Source organism: Callithrix jacchus, chromosome 14 (genome assembly GCF_049354715.1).
Source record: "Callithrix jacchus isolate 240 chromosome 14, calJac240_pri, whole genome shotgun sequence".
Lineage (NCBI taxonomy): Eukaryota > Metazoa > Chordata > Mammalia > Primates > Cebidae > Callithrix > Callithrix jacchus.
This window is the reverse complement of record NC_133515.1, coordinates 32,886,668-32,911,705: the sequence shown is the minus strand read 5'-3', so window position 1 is coordinate 32,911,705 and position 25,038 is coordinate 32,886,668. Positions and strand designations below refer to the sequence as shown.

Here is a 25,038-nt window from a genome sequence, read left to right as displayed (position 1 = left end):
GTTTGCAGGCATCTGCTAACATCCCCAGCTAATTTTTTTTTTTTTTTTGTATATTTAGTAGGGATGAGGTTTTACCATGTTGGCCAGGCTGGTCTTGGAAGTGCTGACTGCAGATGATCCACCCACCTTGGCATCCCAGAGTGTTAGGATTACAAGTATGAGCCGCCATGCCTGGCCTGTTCCTGGTGTTTCAATCCACTCTGATTATACAGCTCAGTCACAGTGGTTTAGAGCATCACCTCTGAGACTGCCTGTGATGGTGCAGCATTCATACATACATGCCTCAGATCATCTCCCTAATGATCAGGCAAGGCACTGTCCTTCTTCTTAGGCAATTTCTACTCTCCAGTGTAAACCAAATATAAAATTTTAAGTTTCTCAGTCAGGCAGGTGGACCCCTCTTCTGGGAGAAGACTCAAAGAAAACTTGAAAAACTATTTTAGGCAATGATGGGAAGGAGGGGTCAGACATGCTTCATTACAGTCTCTCCCTGTTGGAGGTTAGGCACAATTGACCGGCATTAACATTAAAAGGGAGATCTTAAAAGAGTGACAAAAGAGGCTGTTTGTAGCAATAAGATCCCAAATTTCAACCTGACTCTCGCATAGCATCACATGACAGATAGCAACTCCCCTCAGGAAATCAAAGTAGTTTACCCCAAAATATATTTCTTTGACATATTTTAGAAACGCCCTGCACAGCTGTCTCTTATGGAAGAAATTTACATTCTGTAGAGAATCTCCTTCCCTTACTTTTTTTTCCCCAGAGAGTCTGGTACCTTTTGAAGTTCTAAATAGAAATCATTGGCCATCTATTGCTTCTAAGGGTGGTCGCCTATGAGATTTTTATCTGCATAATAAGACCCTTGGTCTCCACAACCTCTTATCTTAACCCAGACACTCATTTCTATTAATTCCAGGTCTTTAGATAACTTAACTCTTTCAATCAATTGAAAATCTTGTAAGAAACATCTTTGAATCTACCTGTGAACTGTAAGCCCTCACTTCTTTTTGTTCTACTTTTCTGGACCAAACCATTGTACACATCACATGCAATGATTAAGATCCCAAGTCTCCCTAAAATGTGTAAAACCAAGCCGTAACCCAGCCACCTTGCCGCACGTTCTCAGAACCTCCCGAGGCCGTGTTACCGGTCATTGTCCTCATATTTGGCTTGCGATAAATCTCTTTAAATATTTTACAGAATTTGGATTTTTTCATTAACACTAGTTTTGGCTGCTCTACTTATAAAATTTAACCACTTTCTCTACCCTCTTCTGTCTTCATCTTTTATAGCCAGTTTTGATTTGGGCCAGGAGTGAGTGGTTGACTTAGAGGTAATCTAGGCTGAGCAATCAGATTATCTGTCTTGTGAATCTGATATAGAAATTGCAGGTGAGCATGTTAACTGGATAGTTGGATGGATTGCAAGCTTGGAGTGGCCATTTTTGTGCCATGTGCAGACTAAAGGAAACTTCTGGGGAGAAGCAGAGTGGGATACTGTCATGGAGACCAAAGCATCCCGGAAAGCCAAGCCTTCTGCTCCTGGTTAAGGTCTTACATGAGGAATGGCTCCTATCTTCCTGCGCTTGAGTTCCAGTATCACTTCCTTGGATAGCTTTGGATGGCTTCTATATCCTGTAACCAAGCAACCTTGACTGACCCAAGAAGGGATCATGTTCATCTCAATTTACAGATGATGCAATCAAAGATGAGAAAGGTTCACCAAAGCTTCTTTGTAGCAAGCTGCGAATCAGCCTAATTTTCCAAACTTGATAACCTTTATTTTTTCCATTTCACTTGCTGGCTAAGTGACCAAGAAAGATCAATTCATCTACTTCATTACTAAAATATTCTGTTACCATTGCCCATCATATATGAGAGAATAGAAAATTATTCTTTAGATGCTTTGTCACATCCTTGAGGAAAATTGAGTGTATTACAAACTGCCACCCTGAAAATTCAGCAGGAAACTGGGTAACAATCACTACACGTCTGTATACCGAAGTAATAAAGCACAGAGTATCTTCTTTGAATTATTGAGAACTCTGGCCTTACTAGTGTTGCAAAAATTGTTAATTATTATTAAATAAATGTCTGCTGATCTGCACAGCAGAGTGTTCTTCCACCAAGTTGCCCATGTGAGAAGCAATCCCACTGAAAAAGAGCAGATGCCCCGGTAAGTGTTGATTTGAGACTTATTTAAAGCCACTACTAGTTTTCTCTGTCATGGCATTTTAATACTTATGGCCTGTCTTTTCCACACACAAAGCTTCTAAACCTTCCATCTTATCTCAATTACAGCTGCTCTGGAGAATAACTGCCCTTTTTTTGTGGTGAAACCCCCTTCTACCAGTCCCCCAAATTAATTTTAGCATGTGACACATAGCCTCCAAATTTAATGAAACTCCACTCAGCCATTATCTGTGATGTGACAGACAGACTGAAACTTAATTATATTGACATGGATTTGAGTTAATGCTATCATATTTTGCTAGAAAAGGCATCTCTTTATGAGTGATGACAATTAGCAGTCAGAGTTTGGAAACACAGCCGTGGAGAAGTATCTGCACAGCCAAATATCATCCATACCTTTAGGACACCTGCTAGGTCAGGGATTGAATGTCATCTTCATTCATTCAGGCAATCCCACCTAGACTCTGGATTAATAGCCTTGAAGAAGTGTTTCATTATATGTCAGAACAAGAAAAGACTTCTCATAATATTAAGTGTTGTCCTTGTAGGAGGCTGTATCTAGTTCTTTTGGTCTTCAAAGTATTGTAGAAGTGATAAATAAAATATGTGTTACCTAGTATCAGTACTTTGATTAAGTAGACTTTTAAAATCTTCCTTCACCCTCATGCCCAAATAAAGGATACTAATAGTCTCACTATACTTTTTTGTTTTGTTTTTGAGATTTAGTCTTGCTCTGTCACCCAGGCTGGAGTACAGTGGCGCCATCTCTGCTCACTGCAACCTCCACCTCCCACTTTCAAGCAATTCTCCTGCCTCCCAAGTAGCTGGGAATACAGGCATGCACCAGCACACATAGCTAATTTTTGTAATTTTAGTAGAGACAGGGTTTTGCCATGTTGGCCAGGCTGTCTCGAACTCCTGACCTCAAATGATCTGCCCATCTTGGCCTCCCAAACTGCTAGGATTACAGGTCTGACTACACTTTAAAGGAAATATTGCATATAGAGGAAGCATAAATGTTACAAGACATTAACCTTCGTAGTACCTTTCCCCCACCCTATCCCCTCTATCTTTTTAGTGGCTTCCAGCAAAAATGCTTTAGTTAATATTTCACTAATCTTTCACTATACTCTTATAATCTTCCTTTGGGAAGGGTTCTTTTACTCATGACCTCTGAAAGGTAAAGCGGGGAACTTATTTTGATTGCTGGATTGATGCTATCAAGAGCATTTCAGCTGATAGAATCTGATAGAGGAGATTACCACAGGCAAAGGCTTAGGCAAGAGAGTGAGGAATAGATGATAGCAGTTGAATTGGAAGATACTGCTGCAGGTAAGAGGAGCAGGACTGAGTGCCTCCATCAGAGTGGACGTTACAGGAATGAAGACAGAGGACACAGCACTGAGAAATATTGTGAAGACAGGGGATTGGTTAATATAATATTTCTTCTATTCTGGAAGTTGGCAGATATTTTTTTTTTTTTGGTATATGCTAGCTAGTAAATATTTTTAGTTTTGTAGGTCAGTTTCAGTCACAACTATTTAACTCAGCCATAAAGATCCATAAATAATAAATAAATGGGTGTGGCTATGTCTGATAAATATTTACTTACAGAAAAAGGTGATTGCTGATTTGGCCTGCAGGCTATCTAATCACTTGTTTATAAAATTTGTGCTACATTAGTGGATATATGGTGTGTCTCATGCCAAGCGCAATTCTTATATTTATTAAAATTTAGAATGAACTAGTATTCTGAAGATTAGTAACTCCCTTTTTAGGCTTTGTGACTTTTTCTTCTTTGTCCATTATTAATTTAATAATATTGTAAAGGTTCAAATCTTCACATATGAAAGTAAAGTTGTTTAGTACATAGAGTTAAGCTTAACACACTTCTTCCCATAAAAGAGGGATTTCAACAATTAACCCTAGCAACCATAAACCCCAAAAACAACACTGCAGTTCCGTGTGAATGGAGAGCCTGACACTGTACTAAACACTTCAGTAGATTTTTCAAAGTATTGGCGCTATTTCTGCTCTTGAAGGAAATGTTAATCACTGCAAACACTAGTAACAGTAGAAGCCAGTCAAGGTCAAGTGTGGTGCTGCCTGGCTGATGAGGGGCACAGATACTGATGGAGGAAGTTGTGGGAAGCAGGAGAGACCAGCTGGTTGCTGGCTCCTCTGTGTTAGTTGGGAGAGTCCTTTGATTACAGGAAACAGAGACCCACACAGATTAATTCAGGGAGCGAAGGTTTATTATAAGAAGATTTGGATCACTCCCTTTTGCCTGTGCCTCATGAGAACCCAGAAGGAGCCCTGCCCCCAGTTTAGGGGAGAACTAGAAACACAGACCAGCGAAGAATCAAGTACCTGGTGGTAGTCTCTTGGTTACCTGTCTTACCTTAGGGTTACACCATAAATGCACATCAGAGGCTTCCTCTGTTTCTGCTGCTTCTCTGATTTTTTTTTTTAACTTTAGCAAGTTCAGGGATATAATAGAATGTTTGTTACATAGGTATATTTTTGTTATGGGGGTTTGTTATACAGATTATTTCATCACCCAGGTATGAAGCCCAGTACTCAGTAGTTATTTTGTCTGCCTTTCTCCTTTTTCCCACCCTCCACCCTCCTGAAGACCCCAGTGTCTGTTGTTTCCTTCTTTGTGTTCGTGAGGTCTTATCATTTAGCTCCCACTTAGAGAACATGCAGTATTTGGTTTTCTGTTCCTGCATTAATTTGCTAAGGATAATGGCCTCCAGCTCCATCCATATTCCCTCAAAAGACATGATCTCATTTTTTTTATGGCTACATAGTATTCCATGGTATATATGTACCATGTTTTCTTTATGCAGTCTGTCATTGATGGGCATTTAGGTTGATTCCATGTCTGTGGTATTGTGAATATTGCTTTAGTGAGCATTCGTGTGCATGTGTCTTTATGGTAGTGATTTATATTCCTTTGAGTATATAACCATTAATGGGATTTCTGGTTGGATGGTGGCAATCCCACTTTATATATCCTGCAGTTAAGTTCTCAGGGGAGTTGGTGTTATTGGTACAGTGCAGTAAGGGAGATGGGTGGTCTCTTCCAAAGAGTCATACTGTTACTCAGCCTTTTTTCCATCTTATGCCATTTCCTTCCTTAGTGCCTGGTAATCCTCCCTATCTTGCTTGCAAATGAAGACTCAGGCAGCAGTCTGTTGAAAGGGATACTAGGAAATGTAATCGACTAGTGTGTGCGGGAGGAAAAGGAAATGGATTCAATGAACAACCAGTGAGTCTCAAAACACAGTAAAGTAGGCCTATAGACTATTGTCTATTTGCACAAGTATCCTTGAACTTACTTTTGTTTGTCTAAGAGCCTTAATTCTGTGAAATCACTAAGATAAGTAACAGAGTTTTCCTGAGCTCATTCCCAAAAGGGAAAATATTGTGGCTAATCAGACATAGAGAATCCAAAATGGCAGTAGGATTTTCCTCACTATGAAATGTTAGCCAGCACCAATTTATAGGCTCCATGGAGTTCTTCACTACAAAAGAGAAGGAAGCTTTTCCCAACCACTGTTTTAAGAGAGAACACGAGAACATAATGAAAGAAATGTACAGTTTTCATTCGTGTCATCTCTACAGCCTGAATTTTTAAGGATCCCTTCCCATTGTCAGTCCACGTAACCTCATCCTTAGATCCGAAAACACAGCCACAAAGATGTGGGTTCAGAATAAGTGTCTTACAAGTCATACAAGAGAAGCAATATTCTGTATGGTTGAGTCAAGCATGTGGAGACACTGGTCCTAGTCCTGCTAATATCCAACATGGTCACCTTGGATATGTTACTACATGTCTGCATTTTTGCTATAACATTGAATAATGTGTTCATTCAAAATACATACAGTACCCAATTTACAATGGTTCAATGCATGATATTTTGACCTTAGGATGGTTTTATCAGGGCATTAACTGTATTTTCAATGTAGAATATTTTCAACTTACAATGGGTTTATTAGGATGTGTCTCATCGTAAGTTGAGGAGCATCTATACACAGCTGTTAAGAAACCTAGAGACCAACTTTTGTGTTTTCTCAGTGGTGGTGCTGGGTGATAGTAGTAAGAAAGGTAGTCTTGTTCCTTTTTTATTACCATTGTTAGCTCCAGAATGAGCCGGGCCATCACAGTGGAAGGGTCTAGGGAGACTGGGTGCCGGATAAAGCACCCACGGAACAGACACCTGCCTAGCCCTGCCCTGGACAACGAGACTTTGAATACCTCCTCTAGTTACAAGGTTCTAAGGATTTGCGTTGATGTTTCATAGCATGGGGTCTTAAAATGCTGTTCTGAATATGAAACCTGGGTTTGGGAAATGAAGCAAGAAAAGGAAGGGATCTGCTTTGTGATGATTCTATATCCTGGGCACAGTGGTGGCAGGTTGAGCTGGTCTTTGACCTGCCCTTCATTGTAGGGCTGCCTGAATCCTCTCCTCAGGTGTTCATTCTGTATACCCAGTTGGTAGCAACGGTTCTTGGTCCAGAACCCCCTTTAAGTTGACACCTCTTTTTCTTGCTCACCCTGGCCACTCCCCTGACATCTCCAAGCCTACATTTAGGCATCTGTGCCTTCCAAGGACAAGCTTTAAGGGATGAGCATACCTCATCCAGAGGACGGAACCAGTGAGACTCCCTCCCCTGGCTCCATCATTGTTCTGGGCTCTAATAGTGCATTCTCACAAGGAGAATCTGGAAACAAAAGTCCATTTATGACTGTGTAGTGACTTTACTCAAGATCATTTGAGGCCCTAGGGCAAGGGAGCATGGCAGCATGTCAGGGAAGGAGGGGCTGACAGAATACTGTGCAGTCAAGTTCCTATAGCCACTTCCTGCACAGAAAGACTTTCACTCTGCAGTTGTAAAGAGCTGGCATTGACAGGGAGTTGCTGGTTCCCCAGGACTTAATTGATATAAGAAATAGCATTACAGGGAATTAATTAGAAGCCCTTGAGTCTTGACAAGAGTTCGTTACAGGCTGATGTGCCTTTTTATTATGAAGCTGGAGAAGGGAATGAGTATTGAGGATGTTAAGCATGCAGATGTGAAAGAGATTTTGTAGACGGCCTGCAGAGAGGCCCCTGCATAACGATAGCTCACTCAGGGAAAATTCAGAGACTCCCATGAGTCCTAAGATCATGAAGATATAAGAACATGAAACAGTTCCCGACAAGTCCCATAGCTTAACTTTAAGAAAGTGAGCCTCTTTGCTTATGAAACATATCCTAAAACTGGCATATAAGTTAAAAAGCACTTTGCTCTGAAAGAGAAATAGAGGGATGGAATGGGAGAAGGGACATAGTCATCAGGGTAATAAAGTAAAACTGGTGGCTTCCCCACTTCCTCAGACCACAGAACATCAACAAAGTAGAAACATCAGGAATTCTAAGTCTCCCTTCAGGGAATTCACTAATTCAGATCAATTAGTACTGGCCACCTAGTGGCAGAATGGGGAACAACATATTGATCTGTGGGCTGGGAGGCTTAATATAGTCGGTATTTACAATATAAGCTAATTGTTATAAAAATGTTAAGAGGGGGGTATAAAATATTTCAGAGCAGGGGAAGACTTTTTAGCTTGAAAACAGTTTAATTTTTCACTTAAACAATTCATCCATCTCAGGATTAGAAGATTTTGAGGATGAGGATAATTGAATATAGTAACCAATTCTACATCTTCCATCCACATGTGTATTTAAAGATTACAATTATTAGGCTATTTTTAAGATGTCTGTTCTGGATAAAGTTCTTCATGAGATATTACTTTTGATGTACGCTGAAGAGTGCTCTCATATTGAGAGAAGTTCGGTGCTGAAAATAGCTTTTGACCTGGAGTTGAGACCTGGGTAACCACCCCCAGCTTAGCTACACAAAACTTGTGTGATTGTCAGAAAGTCATTTACGTATTGTGTGGGAACATTTGTGTATGTGTGTGGGGAGTGTGTTTGTGATTTTATGTAGTGTGTGGGCATGTGTATAAATATATTTGTTAAGTTGAAGCAGATACAATAGCCCCCCTCTTATCCACGGGGAATATGTTCCAAGCCCCGCAATGGATATCTAAAACTGCAGCTAGTACTGAACCTTTTATACACTACTTTTTTCTATACATACCTGTGACAAAGTTTAATTTATAAATCAGGTACAGTAAAAGATTGACAACAATAACTAATAATAAAATAAAACAGTTATGGCCTGGCATGGTGGCTCATGCCTGTAATCCCAGCACTTTGGGAGGCCGAGGTGGGTGGATCACCTGAGGTCAGGAGTTAGAGACCAGCATGGCCAACATGGTGAAACCTCATCTCTACTAAAAATACAAAAATTAGCCAGGCATGGTATCATGCGCTTGTAATCCCAGCTACTAGGGAGGCTGAGACAGGAAAATCGCTTGAACCCGGGAGGCAGAAGTTTTAGTGAGCCTGGATTGCGCCACTGTACTCCAGCCTGGGCAACAAGAGTGAGACTTCATCTCAAAAAAAGAAAAAGAACAGTCATAACAATATACTGTAATAAAGCTATGTGAATGTTTATTTCTGAAATTTTTATGTCGTTGGACCACGGTTGTCTACAGGTTAAGGGAAACCCTGGAGAGTGAAAGTGTGGGTAAGTGGGGACTACCATATGGCATTCCTACTTACCTCTCGGGCGGTAATGAGAGAACCTAGCAATGAGTGTTGAACACCCTCAGTGAGCTGACCTCTGGTTCATCCCAATGCAAGTTATTAGAGAAGGGTGAACAAAGTCCCTGTCCAGTCTAAGTGGTGACTCTGAGACACACATGAAATAATGATCAACAACATAACTCATCACATGACCTTGGATTTAGGATATCTTATAGAATACACAAAATAACTTGAACTCAACACACATTCGAGAACTTCTCTGGTGTTAGTACTGGTACCTTGTGTTTCCCCTGCGACACTCAGTCTTGTTTTCCACTGAAATTGCTTGCTATTCCTGCCTCCAGCCATCCCCACAGATGTGTACACCCTAGTCCAACTCCTTCTCACCACATTACTTGCTCAAATTCTCTCTCCAGTATAGCCCTGTGCAACCCACCCAATCTCCTTGGTGCCTATGGTATATTAACATTTATTCTTATTCATTTTGTATCCAAATCTTTGTTTTTCTTTCTCCCCCACAGAGTGTAATAACCCCAGGAAAAAAATTCTTCCTATGACATGATTTGATTTGATTTTAATTTTTTTGCTCCCTTGTCATTAATACCATAGTGTTATTTATAGGTATAGAGGTGAGAAGATCTCATGTGGAATGTAAGATCATTAAAATCTTCACTGTGGAGCCAAGGTTCGACCTGGGTTTTTAGGAAGAGGCAGGAGTTAACTGTTTGAGGGAATTAACCTATAATGTAAAACATGGATGTATTGGGTACATTTTCTGAAGTGCCATAAGGGTGTTTAATATTCAGAAATGTTCCCTTTACTTCATACGTGAATATAATTAGAACTCTGAGACTGGGTGGCATTTCAGGAGCCAGACAGGTCCATGAATGCCCTCCCCACTGCCCTAAATTCCCTCAGTTCAATTGATAAGGTTGGAAAAACAGGGAAGTTAGCATGGAAGTCAGCTGTCAATTCAGGCAGGTGAAGGGGTTCCGATTTAGTCAGGCCACCCACTTTGAACAGATTCCTGTTCAATCTGCCCTCATGTTTGAAGGGCCAGTTTTAAAATTATTTCATCTTCACAGATTTATATCTAACCAACTGGAAATTACTTTCACTGCAAATGTGGTTGACTTTATAGAGTCCTTTTTTTAATCGGGAGTATTTCTAATGCACTGTAGTATTTGTTTATTCGGTGATCAGGAAAATTGAGAAATACAGGTTAAATGGAAACCTCGTCAAACATTTTTGAAAGTCTCTTTGTAAATAGTAAAGAGAATCAGTTAAGAGAGGAAGGAGGAGGAGCTACTAGATGGCACAGAGATTCTATTCCTTTAAAGCATTTTAGGAACATTTCTGTTTTATAAGTTAAGATTCATCTGGGGCCTAGATATAACATATATATTTATTATGAGCTATACCGGTCCATGAATACCCTCCTTACATTCCTATATATAAAATGGCATATATATCTATGTATCTAAAGCTCTATCTATCTATCTATCATCTATCAATCATCTATGTTATATTTAGGGCTATACATAATTTCTATATCATAATTATCTTATAATTTTATAGGAGAAGTTCATCTGTACAGGTATTTAACTGTAACTCTAGGTTAATGATGTTCTGAGATTACCTGATTATATGGCAGTTGGGTCTAGAAGTTAGTCCCAAGCACTAAGCCTGAGACCAAGGTTAACTTTGCTGTAGATTAATGCCAGTCATTCTTCAAGAATCAAAATTACTTTAGTGTGATCTACTGATGATAGTGAAATATTTTGCTCTTCAAGCCCTATTAGTTACAGACTCGAGACTCCTTTTTTCCAAGAGAGGTTGTTGATTTAGTACAACTGTCAGCCAAAGAAGTTCATCAGCAGTTAAACCCACAGCAAGTTAAATCATCATGCATCTGAAATTTTAGAAAGAATGTTTTAGCAATAGTGAGTGACAAAAGAGAAAGAGTTGAAAACAAAATTACCTTGAAACTTCCGTCAGCTCATTAGATTCTCTGAATTCCATAAAAGAGAGAAATAATAGCAACTACAATTGAGGGAGAAGCTTTTATGGTGGAAATCTCTCAGATTCCTTTATTCCAGGAAAATAGTTCTGAACTTGAGAATGGAATGCTTTCTCTCATGGACGTTGGATTTAAAGGCTATTGTATCCAAGGATGTTCACTGTGGCATAATTCTTGCCGTTTGCACAACCTGTAAATGATCCAAAGCCCTGAGTTATAATTAAGGACCTTGTTACACCATAAAAGATTTTCAAATTTTAATCCATGACAACCCACACAGCACTCAGGGCTTAAATACTTTATTGACCAGGCTGGCAGGCTGACTCCTCTGTTGGAGCTGGGAGAGTCCTGCTTCAATTTATCTCTCCCACACTACATATTTGTAGTCATAAATCTTTTGCGAGGCTCTTTGAGCATTAAAAATAGCCTGGCATTGCTGGCCTTCCTTGTGGTACTGTGAGAGCCAAATCAAAGGTGCCAGCCTCCTGTGATCTTTCCATCTTGTGCTGCAGCAGGAAACGTTTACAGCTGCCCCAGCCCTCACTGTCTAAGTGTCAACTCAAACAACAGCATTTCCCACTCAGCGTTCGGCTCCGTCTCCCCAGATGCCTCTCTTATCCAGATATGGCAGCTGAACAGCAGCCTGGCCCGAGCTGTTTCTCTGCCAGCCTGGATCTGTTCCCTCTTCTCGATGGTGACTCTGGGTGGTGTGTTGTCTTCATTCTGCAGGGATCCCGCTAGATGGAGCAGAATAGCTATGCTGCCACCAGGGGCCGGCCTGTGGGTTTTCACTAGGACCACAGGAGGAAAGAGTCAGAGGGAGCAGAAAAGGGCCAGAAATAGTTTCTGGGGGTGCGAAACAGAGATCGTTTGAAAACAGAGTCAAATGCAGATCAGAACAAGGTCAAGAGCCAGAGAGTGACTCCACACGTATCAGCCAGGTTGTTTAGAGAAGAAACCAACATGTGCAGATAGAATGCTATTTTACGAATTTCCTTCTTCGGACATGAGCATCTTATTTGGTTTAATTTTTATCTCAGTAGTGACTAGTAAGAAACATTATGGGGGTCACCCACAGATGCTATGGGGGAATTCCTGTGTCTCTTCCTTTTTCTTCTAAGCTCTTTTCCTAATCTTTTGTAAAATCAGCTTTATTGGGATATAACTGATATCTAATAAACTACACATATTTAAAACAGTTGGTTTCCACGAGATAGTCATTTCCATCAAGATGATGAAAATATCCATGACCTGCTGACGTTTCCTCAGGCTGTTTGCACCCACTTCCCATCCCACTCTTACCTCCAGGTAATGACTGATGTGTTTTCGGTTACCATAAATTAGTTTGCATTTTCTCGACTTTTACATAAATGGCATCAAACAGTATGTGCTCTTTTGTTTTAGTGTCTTTCCATCGACACGATTATTCTGAGATTTATCTATGTTACATCATGTATGGATGGTGATGGATGCTGAGCAGCATTCCACTGGGTGGATATACTACAGTTTGTTTATCCATTCACCTGATATTGGACATTTGAGTTGCTTCCAGCTAAGAACTATGACAAATAAAGCTGCTATGGGCATTTGTGTACAAGTTTTTGCATGCCTTCATTTCTCTTGGTTAAATATGTAGGCTACTCTTGGGTAGATACTTAGAATAGGTTCATTGTTTTTAAGGAAGAACCAAACTTGTTTCCAAAGAAGCTGTGCCATTTTATATGACCACCAACTGGGAGTCCCAATTCCTCCACATCCTGGTTGGCTTTTGCCACGGTTTCTACTAGGGAACATCAATGCAGCAGCCTGCAGGGCCATGTGCATCAAACGTGGCCTCTTATCTCTGGCCATACATCAAAGAGTCAAGGTTTGGCTAGACAAAGAAGAAAAACACTAGACTGAGGGATGTGAATGACCTAATATGAATAGGAACTATCTATTTTGTGAGTTTCCAAATAGCTAAAGAACTTTTGCAGTACAGCGTTTTTCAGAACCATGGTGTATAAATTAATGTGGATCAAAACTGCAGGACATTATTATGTAGGAAGAAAGGAAAGTACATATGCTTTATCCTTTTTTTTTTTTTTTTTTTTAGAATCCAGTAAATATTCCTTGTAGATTGACTAATATGTAATGTTCAGAGATAGAAAAATCTACTTTAGACTGTTTTAACAAAGAGAACCGTGGTTCTGACTGTGGTCATTTAGCCCAAATGCCTAGAGCAGAATTACCTTCTGTCTCCTTCAGAAAGCAAGTGCCCACAAGCTCACTACCTCCTGGGGAAGCCTGGGTCTGGTCCAGACCTTTTTTCATAGAGCAGATTTTTATCTAAGGAATTAGTAACTATTGGCCTGCACACGTGAAGTAACTTAGGGTCAGATGGTCCACATAACGCTGCTCAAACAGAACAGGTCCACAGTATAAGGAAGCCAAGTTTGGCTTCAGACAATAGCACCGCTTTTATTAGGTTAGTGCAACAGTAATTATGAGTTTTGCCATTAAAAGTTGCATCAAGAAACTGCAATTACTTTTGCACCAACCTAATACTTCTCTCATTCTGTACATCGTAAAATCATATAACTGGGTAGTATCTTAGGGCCATTGGGATCTCAGCTGTGGGGCTTATTTATCCCAGAGCTAACCACCCTCAGCATGGTGCTCATGGAGAAATATTGTGAGTTTCCATAGTCATTTCCACATCACACATCTCAACAGAGAAAAGAAAATCCACGTGGAAAATCTAGCAGACCTACAAGCGAGAGCCAGGTGGGAGCCTCTTCACCTGCCCCTAAAACTAGTTTATGTGCATGTGACAAAGCGGGCGTTTTTATTGTGTGGTGACTAAAACAAACAGAAAATTATGAAGTGCACAAAAGGATTTTCCACGCTGCTGAACCTTGCAAAGTGTTCACAGTTGAGTTCCCCCTTTTGAATTCATTATCTCAAGGCAGCATTTGGTTTGGAAAGCCGGGGCAGCTGAGCTGAAAATGTGTACTGTTATTACTTAAAGTTTCTGAGAATAACCTGCACAGGCTGCAGTGTTCAGAAACAGCTTTGTTCTTTGCAAATTCTTTGTCAATGAACTCTGTCTCTTATGTAAGTCATTGGCAAATATGAGAGCCTATGTAAAATATTGATTTAGAACATATACCTAATCATTTGCTTTACTGGTATGTATTCTGGAAAGCTACCTGTAGCTGAAGTGGTTTATTAGTACTTTCCCTAAACTTGTATCACTTTCGTGTTCACATTCTTTAATTTGAAATACTTTAACCAGGAGTGAATATTCAGATCACATCCACAACAAGTCTTTACACAGTCACTCTTCTTTTAGGCATTTTCCTTATAGTCCCACAGACGTATCATTTCTACTTCTGCCTTCTGTGATTTTCCTTGCATAGTTTTCTTTCTTTTTCTGCTCCCATTCCTGTTTGTCATTCAGTGTGTACATTCGTGCCCCTTCTCTAAGACGTATGAAACCACCAAAGCCTATAGAGACCTTTCTTTCCCCTGACTCCCTATGACAGCTGTTTTCTGTTCTATTAATCTGACAGCTAATGAGGTGGTGCTTCATGACATTTCTTCTATTTTTAATCTTGAACAACAATTTAAAACTCTGATTACGATTTAACTTTTTACTTGTTTATATAGTGCCTCTCTGAGTAGACTGAGCACTCCTTCAGATGGAGGGCTACCTATTTCGCCCATTTAGTGCCCATCCAAGCATCAAATGCTTGCTGATTTCAAGCCCCAGTTTGTGAATGGTCTCACAAGAGTTTATTTCACAGGGCTGAGAAATGAGGGAGTTATTAAAAAGCAGAAATAAATTGCTGTTAATTGCCACTGTTTGCGATTTGTTATTGGAAGTAGCAAGGTAAATTTTAGTGCACATATATAATACAATTGTATTGATTGGACTGTCTTTTTCAAAGTTATTGGTGCAATTAAATTGACCTTTCACTGGTACAGAAATAACTTGTTTAATGAAAACTGAACAAATGAATTGGGCATAAATTGAATACAGAAAATATTCAGAGCATTGGTTGTAGGTCTTTGTTAAATCAGTACAAAGGCCAAGTATGGACTCATTAGGTAGTCATGCTCAAATGAATAAATAGTTCTTAGGATGCCAAAACCAGAAGCGAGGTGGTGGTGATGTCATAATCCCACACACAGGACATGACATAAATATGATGTTGCTCTCTGCAGCCCACTGAGTATTGAGGGATTCTCTTGGGTGCATTAGGCTTGACGGTAGATCTAGAATCAGTTTGTAAAAAAGTAAGCACTGTGCCAGGGAACGTGTGACTCAGGCTCCACTCCTGGCATCTGCATGTCTTCCCTAGCCTTAGCCCAGGCCACTTGCATTAACTGATTAAGTGCAGAATCTCTGAGACCCTGACACACCAGGTTGTCTAAGATAAAAACCTGTGGTAACTTAGTATGTCCTCAGAAATACAATTCCCCTATCTCTGCCCAGGATCTAACATGCCAAATAGGAAATATTTCATTGGACACATCAGATCTGTGGTGACCATCTCCTCCTTGATAGAATGTCGTTTAGTGAGTTTTCTACTGTGCACCGCACCATGAGGCAATGATGAAGTGGTGAAAAAGAGAAAGACTCAACATAAAGGGGCACATTGAGAGGGAAGGGCGGGAGAAGCTTTAAGACCTTGGTGACATTCGGAAGCTCTTCTGAAGCTGCCCACAGTTCAAATAATGAAGATGAGAGATGAGAATGAGGTGCATAAGCTGATGCCTGCTGATGTTCAATTGGGACAAGAATATTAAATTAGGAAGTTTAGGACTTCCTGTTGCCAACATCACTCCTAATAACTGTGTTTGCTGTACCACTTTGGCCAGTATATTTAAACCTCTCTTCCCTGGCCTGTGAAAGAAGATTGGAGGAACTGACCTCTTAGACATCTTCAAGCCTTACCATTCTCTGTCATCTATTATCCCAGACCTCCTGTGTGAGCCTCTCTCACCTGACTGACTTGAAACTGATTGCTGACCACCACTTACAGACCTTAAAGGATGTCAGCAAGCCAGTCCAGTGGCTTATCTCGAACTAATCTATCCTTTTGGACTGGTGAGATAGTGCCATGTCTTCTGCTTCTCTCCCTTTCTCTCCTTTTTTTTTTTTTTTTTTTTGAGACAGAGTCTTGCTCTGTTGCCCAGGCTGGAGTGCAATGGCGTGATCTCAGCTCACTGCAACCTCCGCTTCCCAGGTTCAAGCGATTCTCCCTGCCTCAGCCTCTGGAGTAGCTGGGATTATAGGTGCACCCCCGACCACACCTGACTAACTTTTGTGTTTTTAGTAGAGATGGATTTCACCATGTTAGCCAGGCTGGTCTAAAACTCCTAACCTCAGGTGATCTGCCCACCTCAGCCTCCCAAAGCATTGGGATTACAGACATGAGCCACCGTGCCCGGCCCCCGCTCTCTCTTTTTACTTTTTCTAATCAGAATCTTCTACCTCCTCCGAACTTCTTTTTCCATTCTTCATTTTTAGAATTCTCTGTGCTGTCTTTCCTGGGTTGTTTATGTCCAACTTTCAGATCCCTTCTAAATGAATTTTCTTTGGCATGTACAAAACACTCACCCATAAGCTTGTGTAACTTAGATTGTGTAGGGGGATATCCAGGATTTAATAAGGCCTGAAGTCTGGAGGAAAATGAAATTAGAGGAACTAAATAGATTCTCATATTGGTTGGATACCAGAAACCCAGAATAAATATCCCAAGTGGTCTTACTCTGCAGGTTATTGAAATCTAGAATTTCTCACTGAAGCAATCTGCATGTTAGAATTCTAAAAGCCCTTTAAAATTGGCACCCCTACAATTTCTTTTTCTTTTTGTTTTAATGGGGACAAGGGGCTCGCTTTTCTGGACTTAGAACTACATAATGGAAACTGTGACTATGCTTGTGACCTATGTCTTTGAGATTTGGACTAACAGATGGTTGTCCCTGTCTGCCTTTATTATTTAAGAGGATCTCTCACCATTCCTGTCATAGCCTCTTTCATGCCTGGCCTACTGAGCAGAGGTTCATCCTTCAGTCAGTTAGCAAGCTTTTGTCAAGATAGATGGAATTTTAGACTTACTCTGAAGTACGGTCTGTCTCCATCTGCTTTGGAAACAGCTCACAAATTCTTCTTGTTGTTTCAGATGTGATCATCAATCTCCTGCCAGAGGAAATGAAGAACTGTTATTTGTTTGTTGGGCAGGAGAGATTCCAGATTTTTGACCCCTAATTCATCCTGTACTCTTTGTGGTTTGGCTGTAACGTCTAACTAAGGGTTTTCGGGGTCTTCTTTTATTTCTTCAGATTCATTGCATTATAAATTGTTTTATTCCATGAGTGTCTCATTTCATCATAGTTATTAAAAACAAGCACAGCCACTTTGTAGCCCAGTGTTGTCTGCCATCTTCCAGCCACTGTGCTGCTTCCCTGGAGAGTCTGTCTCTCAGCAGCTACCAGTTGGATCACTGAGGCCTTAACCTAGGAGAAGTGCTCTCTCTCTCTCGGAGGTGCTGGTTGAAATTGGCTGGTCCCCTTGCCACCGTGGGTGGTGGCAAATGTGTCTCTAAGACATAAAATATTGGTCCCCAGGATGTAGAAAGAGAGACAGCTAAAGGCCCAGTTTAGTAGGGAAGCAATGAACTTTAATTGTTTTTTTTTAAATACTCAATAAGTTAACAAAATGTTTGAACTTTGGATCTTACTAGCATTGCTACCGATGAGAAATAACAGAGGTGAAGGAGGATTGTTTGATAAAAGTGAAAATCCATGTAATTTACATGCTGAACGTTGTGATGATTGCACAGTCAGGTGGCAGAGCCTGATTTTCTTTTCTGATCAGGGTTTTAACAGAAAGCCTACAGTGCCCTTCTGTCCTCCATCATCACCAGGCTCTCCCAGCAGAGAAGGTGATGATGTAGTTTCATTTCCACAGCATGCTTTTGTTTCTACACAGAGTAACCTGCAAGGCAAGGCAAACCAAAACACAAAGAGAGGGTCAGAGTCCCTGTTTGACACTGTGCTTCTCCTTTTATTTATCCTTCTAACCATTATGATAGAGTTCGAAAGAACCTGCTTGAGACCAGCTCCTCTTTGCATAGGACATTCAGGTGGATTACCCAAGATCACAGAGCTTTTAATTGACAGATGGAGAGCCAGGATTCAAGCCTCCTTACTTTTCTTCCAAGTTTCCTCCGCAGTATTGCTTTGCAAAGGGAGCTCTTAAGGAATGAAATCAAACACTGGCATAGTGTATACCAAGAGGTTAATCATGTAATCATTGTTACCACTTACTGAGCATGTACTTTGTGACTGGCGCTTTTCTTTTATTTTGTTTTGTTTTGTTTTTGTTGAGACAGAGTCTGCCTCCATCTCCAGGCTGGGGTGCAGTGGCACAATTCCAGCTCACTGCAACTTTCGTTTTCTGATTATAAAAAATTCTCCTGCCTCAAGCCTCCCAAGTAGCTGGGACTACAGACACGCACCCCCATGCCCAGCCAATTATTTGTACTTTTAGTAGAGACAGAGTTTCATCAAGTTGGCCAGGATGGTCTCAATCTCTTGACCTCGTGATCCGCCTGCCTCAGCCTCCCAAAGTGCTGGAATTACAAGCGTGAGCAACTGCGCCCAGTCATGCCTGGCACTTTTGTAAAGCTTGAAGATAGTTTTAACTTAATCTTCACCAACAAACCGCTACCATTATCTTCATTAAAGAAGAAGGAGAAGAAGGAGGAGGAGGAGGAGGAGAAGGGAGAGGGGGAGGGGGAGATCATTATATTTATAGATTAATAATGTTACTTCTGACAGCTTGCTTCATGTTATCTGTTTTTTTATATTTGCTTAAAGTTTTCCTTCTGTTCTTTTTCTATTATTTTCTGAAGAATTTGCAACTCATATTTAACCAATTATGAGTGGAAGGAGTTGAATCATGTTCCAGCCCCTCCTCTCCTATATACAACATGGAGTCATTTGCTTATTTCTTTGCCTCACCCTCTTTCTTAGGCCCTGTGTTTTTAACTTGAAGCTCAAAATATTTTTTACAACTATATTATTTCTGACACATGATACACATACACATTTGTAGATTGATGCATGGATGGGGAGAGAGAGAGAGACGGGGAGAGAGAGAGAGAGAGAGAGAGAGAGAGAGAGAGAGAGAGAGAGAGTGTATGTGTGTGTGTGTGTGTGTGTGTGTGTGTGTGTGTGTGTGTGTCTTGTAATAAGTTTGTGGCATGGTAATTTGAATTTCTGTAAGAAATCCACTGGAGATGCCCAGGAGACCAGCAGCTCAGGGAGCTCAGGGGTCAAGTCTGGCTCATAACTATTCCTTCAGGAGTTATTAGCATATAATGAGGAGTTATTAGCATATGATTCATATGAGGTGGCAGAGATGTTTCAGAGAGTAAATGCAAAGATAGAAGAGAAGCAGGCTGAGGATGGGAGTCTAGTGAACACCAGCACTTTAGAGACCTGTGATAGTGAATGAGAAAAAGGAGTCAGAGAAGTGAGAAGAAAATTAAGAGAAAGGGGCCATACCATTGAAGGGAGCAGAGGCTTCCAGGAAGGTGGAATGTTTTAGAGAACACACCTGGAGACTGTCCCCTAGATCTGATGCTGTGGGCCGGTGGGGAGGTTAGTAAATATCATTCCACTGGGATCATGAACGTGCAGGACACAGGGCTGTGGCTAAGGAGAAAATAAAAGGTTCAGAGGCAGCCTGCTCCCTCTCCCTATGCTGGGCTTCTAGCTCAGGCTCTAGCACTATTTAGTGACTTTGGGCAATACTTCATCTTTCTGAACCTCAGTTTCTTAAGCTATACAACTTAGGGAAATGGATTACAGATGTCTAAATACACTCCAATTCTAATGCTATGCGTAGCACAATACTGTAGGTATTAAGCTCTCCCCAGACACCCACGACAAATACTTCAAGAAGTATTAACTCTGGAGTAGTCCCCAGCGTGTGGGCCAAATGAGTCTGAAGAAAAGTCAAATATCTGACTTCCTGAATATTGTTATTGTTGTCTGTACCGTTTTATACTTTAATTATAGTCATGAGTGATTAGTGTACCCTTTTAATATCTCCTCAATGGTGTTTCTTCCCATATGATTGTGGACAATTTGAAGTCAGTCCTTAGTAGGACAGACTATTAGAAGACACCTCTTGGTGTTCATCTAGTCTGTGTACCAACTACGTCTGGTACCTGGTATGTTCCTTAAAGTTTAGATCTTGTTTTCTCCTTCTTTGAAATACCATTTGTTAAATGATGATATTTAAAGCAACAATTAAATAGATACCATGGGGGGAGTTTGCTCAAATAATTCTAAGTCTTGACATTTCTTCCTGGTTTGATGTGCCACCCCTCCATCACCGACCTCTGTTCAGAGGCCCCCACCAACTTCCCAGCTCGAAAAATGGAAATCCATGCAAAGAGAGGCACCTCAACAGAACCCTCCCAAACTGTATAATGAAAAAGGAAGGCTCTAGCACTCTCCCACAGAACTGGTTAGGGTGATGACTCCCATTGCATTATAAAGAAAGCCAACCAAGCCAAAGATCCTAACTTTCTGCAGGTGATACAACTACTCCTAAAACTAGACAAGAACTGATCCGTTTGGCTCTGGCTCTCTTTGTTATCGGGTGATTGTTCAATTCTGAATTATTGGAAGGCTAAAAGGAAAAATAGGAAAAAGAAAATGGCAGACAGCAAAACCTGCTTTGGGCCCCGTATTAATCCAGTTACCCTAGAAGTACTACCTGTAAACACTTAACGGTCATTGAAGCTAATGGCTTTTCCTCTTTCTGGTGGATTCTAGCCAAGATTTACCAGAAAATTGCCTTCACATTTTAAAATCCCTATTCTATTAATAAACTTGTAGATAAAATGTCAGCATTTTAAATAGCTGCAGTTTTAGTCATTTTAATTAATTTTCAGTCAAAAGAAGTTGATTTAATGCACAGTATTGCTGTCACATTGTTAAATTTTGTTTGTATAATAATCAAACTTTTAAAACTCTCAGTTCCTCTGGGCAGCTTCAGCATGTTGCTTGGACCTCTATTGTAATACTTAAAACATTATTATAATACATTATTGTAATACTTAAAATACTAGACATTACGGTAAGTTATTTACATCTCTGTATGCCTCACTATTTCGGGAGCTCTTGAAGGGAAAGGGTTAAGTCTTATTTATTTATTTATTTACTGGCCCTCTTAATCTTTGGAACAGAACCTTGTGCATAGTTACTGCTCAATAAATATTTTCTGGATTGCTAAACTCTGAGGAGGAGTTAGTATTAAGAAGATAATTTAAATACTTACTCATTTGGCTATATGCCTAATTCTTTATGCCTTTACTTTTCTGTTGAGTGGTACCATTTATTTCTTGCTTTGTGAGGTGCTAGCTAGAATCTTTGCTGTGTAATGCTTAGTTCTTTAGAAATTCAAAGTTCTTGGCTCAGCCTCTTGGGTTGTCCTGCCTTTTATAGATGCAGTAAATTTGATCACCATCAAGGGCTGTTAAACAACATGCAGTGATAAAAATAGTTCCCTTTGCTGACATTAGGTGTTTTCTAAAACAGCTCGATAAATTCTGGTCAACAGAAACTCTTTGTGATTTCAAAAGTCGGAAAGTGAACTGTTGACACGGATCTGGACAGATGGAAAATAAATTGCCCGGTAGTTGCTCAGAAATATGTCCTAGGTGCTTTTGACCATTACTAGTGGTTGTCTGTGCCTTCACTCGATGATGTTATAATGGAAGTTATGCAAGCTCACGAGGTTAGAAGAGGACTTGTAGGAGGCGACTTGTTTGCAAGGTGATGTATCTGCAGGAGGCGTAATGGGTAGGGTGAGTGGGAGTGGTACGTTGGTGAGTTTTGCAAAAAGCATTGATTTTAAATTTCATTTATTGGGTTCTTGGGGAGAGGGATGGTGATATTGGTAACTACAACAAAAGAAGCCAGGAAGGAGTAGTTGCAGATGTATATCTCTCTTCCCAATTAATTTCTACTCCTGCATTTGGCAAACGTCACTTCTCAAACTATACTGTTACATCATCATTATCTTTATTGCCTATTATATGAAACCCAACCCAAAACAAATGGAAAAATACAGCAAAGTGCAAGTGCAGAGGCCAGGTACCAGGTATCTTTCTGTGTTTACCCAGCCAGGTGAAGTTAAGCAAGTTTCGTATCCTTTCTGGAGCCATTGTCTCTTCTTGAAAAGAATCAGCTGGCACAAGATGATATATAAGTACATGTACTAAGACATCTCAATTAATTTTCAAGCCCTCCTATTTCTTGTGACCACCGTGACTTTTAGGCTTGTTTTCTATTAGTTCTAAAACAGAGTATGTCTAGATACATAACTCTGTACCTGCACAATAGTTCTGAAAATAAATTTTGAAACTTTTTGGTGGAGCCTCAACTCTCTAGTTCTCTGCTCTCTCACCTTGCATGTCCTCCTCTTCCTTACCTTGCAGGCCCTAGAAGGATTGAAGTGCATCGCAGTCTACCTGCTGTTCTTCTTCACTGGCTTGGTTTTAGTATGTTTCTCCTTCTCCACCTCTCATGCTCCCCTGCCCGCTCTCTTCAACCCTTTTTATTTGCAAACTTCCTCAATAAAAGTCTCTTCTTTCAAGATTTGATTCATTATCATCTCTTTCAGGACACAGTATAGGAGTGATAGATTCTGGAAGCATCATTTTAGATTGAATTTACTAAAGCACTTTACTGATCATTAAGAATTATGGGATCCTAGTCCCAGGTCTGCCACAAACAACAAGGCCATTAGCTGCTTTGGGCCTCATTCTTCTACTTTTGCATAATGACATGGAGATAGGGTGGGAGGGTGAAGTTTATCAGAGAATGTATATTCTCAAATATTTTCATGGGAAGGTAGAGCATACAAATGAGTGAGACAAGTCTGGGGTAAGATCATAGCGAATGCTGAAGACTAAAAAGAGGCATTCATTATTTCTTTTTAAAGTCATTTGAATGCCAAGCTAAACATGCTTGCCAGTTGAATTCAAATCCCAGGCCTCTGATACACAGGTTTTGAATTTCGGGGCCATTGTAGTGCCTTTTCAATCCAGTATGCATATTTGTCCTTCAGGTCTCTCTATATATTAGATTACATTGCAGTATTGTATGTTAATAGCAATTTTTTTGTAAGTTTTTTCTTAACCTGTTTCATCTGTTTTGACTCTTGACTCATATATTATGTGCATTCTTTATTCATTTTATAAGCCCCTATAACACCTACCACATGCTTCTTCCCACATTGATTCTCAGAAAAAGCTTGCTGAAATTTGCATTGAAGAGGGCTAGAAACTAAAACTTGGAAAGACAGTAGAAAAAATAAGAAAGAAGGGATGGAGGAAAAGTGTTTGAAACAGAATAAGAAACCTCTGTAGAAGTGTAGCCAAGGTATGGGGGAGCTGGTTCAGGAACTCTACACAGGTCTTTGAGTCACATCAGAGCACAGGTTTCCTGAGCTAAGCTGAGCTAAGGGTCGTCTGACCTAGTGTTTCCCGAAATATGGAGCGTAAGAAGACAGATGAGCTCCTTTTTATTATCATGGCTGGTCAGTGTTATATACATTGGAAAAGTTGCTGTGTATTTTAATGGGTGTTAGAAAAATACTCATTTCCCATTAACAGAAGTAATGCATTTTTCTTATTAAATTTAGAAAATCATTGAAGAATAGGTAGCATATAGATTTAAGAAAGTCATGAAAATTTTATTTAAATTACTTTGAGGAAACTCCTTTTTTTTTTTTTTTTTTTTTTTTCAAAAAAGGAAATTGACCCGGCCAAATTCTTCACACAGCGAGTAACTGGTTGAGTTGGGCTATATCTCAAACGGAAGAGGCAGAGCCTGGGTATTGGGTGCTTTCACTCTCCCTGTGAGTTGGATGGGTTTCATATTCCTCCTCTTACTCTGCGGTTCATGCAGAAATTGAACATAATGAGCTCAAACTTCCAGGGTTGTCCTGATCAGGTCCAGGGGGATTCATCGGTCCTGACACAGCAGGGTCCCAGAAATGTCTCATGCACGTGCTACCACCAGCCTCGCTGTGTCAATGGATGGTCGTCTTTCTACTAATCTGTGTTTGAGTAAATTGATTTCTCCATCCTTTCATGATTAGCAGAACATTTAGATACATCTTACATCTGTGTTGTTCTTTCAAAGTACTTTCACCCACAGTATCAGTTTGAATTGTCATATGAACCCAGGGGTTTAAGAGCAGAACATGAGATTATCCCCATTTTTCACATGAAGAAAGCCAGTGCCTCATGGTAATACAGTGATTCCATACGGGCTCTGGCGCCTGTCTCACAGCTTACTGCTATTTTTCTCTTTTTCCCTTCGGAAGGAAAGAATGAAAGAAAAAAAAAATGCAGACTGATCTAAATGAGCTGTAATTGCTGGGCTTTAGTCCCATATTTATATTTTATAATGCTGATTTCTTTCAAATAGATTTGTAAGCCTTGTCTATAATGAATTCTCCCAGGAGATAAATGACTAACTTGTTTCAGAGAAAATTTGTCCATCAAACTCCCGGGCCTTGTCTTGAGATTCAGTACTTCTCTCCTCCCACCAACTTTGTTTTTGCCATGTCTGAATAAAAGATCCCACATTTCCCTGAGATAAAAATAAGTTAAAAGAAAGCTACACTGGTGACCTAAGAGTTTCCCATTGTTCCAGGAACGGATGAAAGGGTAGATTTGTTTGGCTGAAGTGTATGTGTGTAATGTGTGTGTGTGTACACACACACATGCTCACATCTCACACACACACAGTACACACATACCAAAGTGGTATTTTATATTTATGAACTCTGTTGGCTGAAGTGTATGTGTGTAATGTGTGTGTGTACACACACACATGCTCACATCTCACACACACACAGTACACACATACCAAAGTGGTATTTTATATTTATGAACTCTGTTGGCTGAAGTGTATGTGTGTAATGTGTGTGTGTACACACACACATGCTCACATCTCACACACACACAGTACACACATACCAAAGTGGTATTTTATATTTATGAACTCTGTTGGCTGAAGTGTATGTGTGTAATGTGTGTGTGTACACACACACATGCTCACATCTCACACACAC

At 40.2% G+C, this 25,038-nt stretch overlaps 1 protein-coding gene and 1 long non-coding RNA gene across 10 annotated transcripts in view; both read left to right on the top strand.

The window, feature by feature from the left end:
* CTNNA2 (catenin alpha 2) overlaps positions 1 to 25,038 on the top strand; it is a 1,148,556-nt gene that overhangs the window by 722,281 nt on the left and 401,237 nt on the right. The window lies entirely within an intron of this gene.
* On the top strand, positions 21,591 to 22,548 carry LOC144579248 (uncharacterized). Its single transcript, XR_013526433.1, has 2 exons — positions 21,591 to 21,725; positions 22,391 to 22,548. It is a non-coding gene; the product is annotated as an uncharacterized LOC144579248 (long non-coding RNA).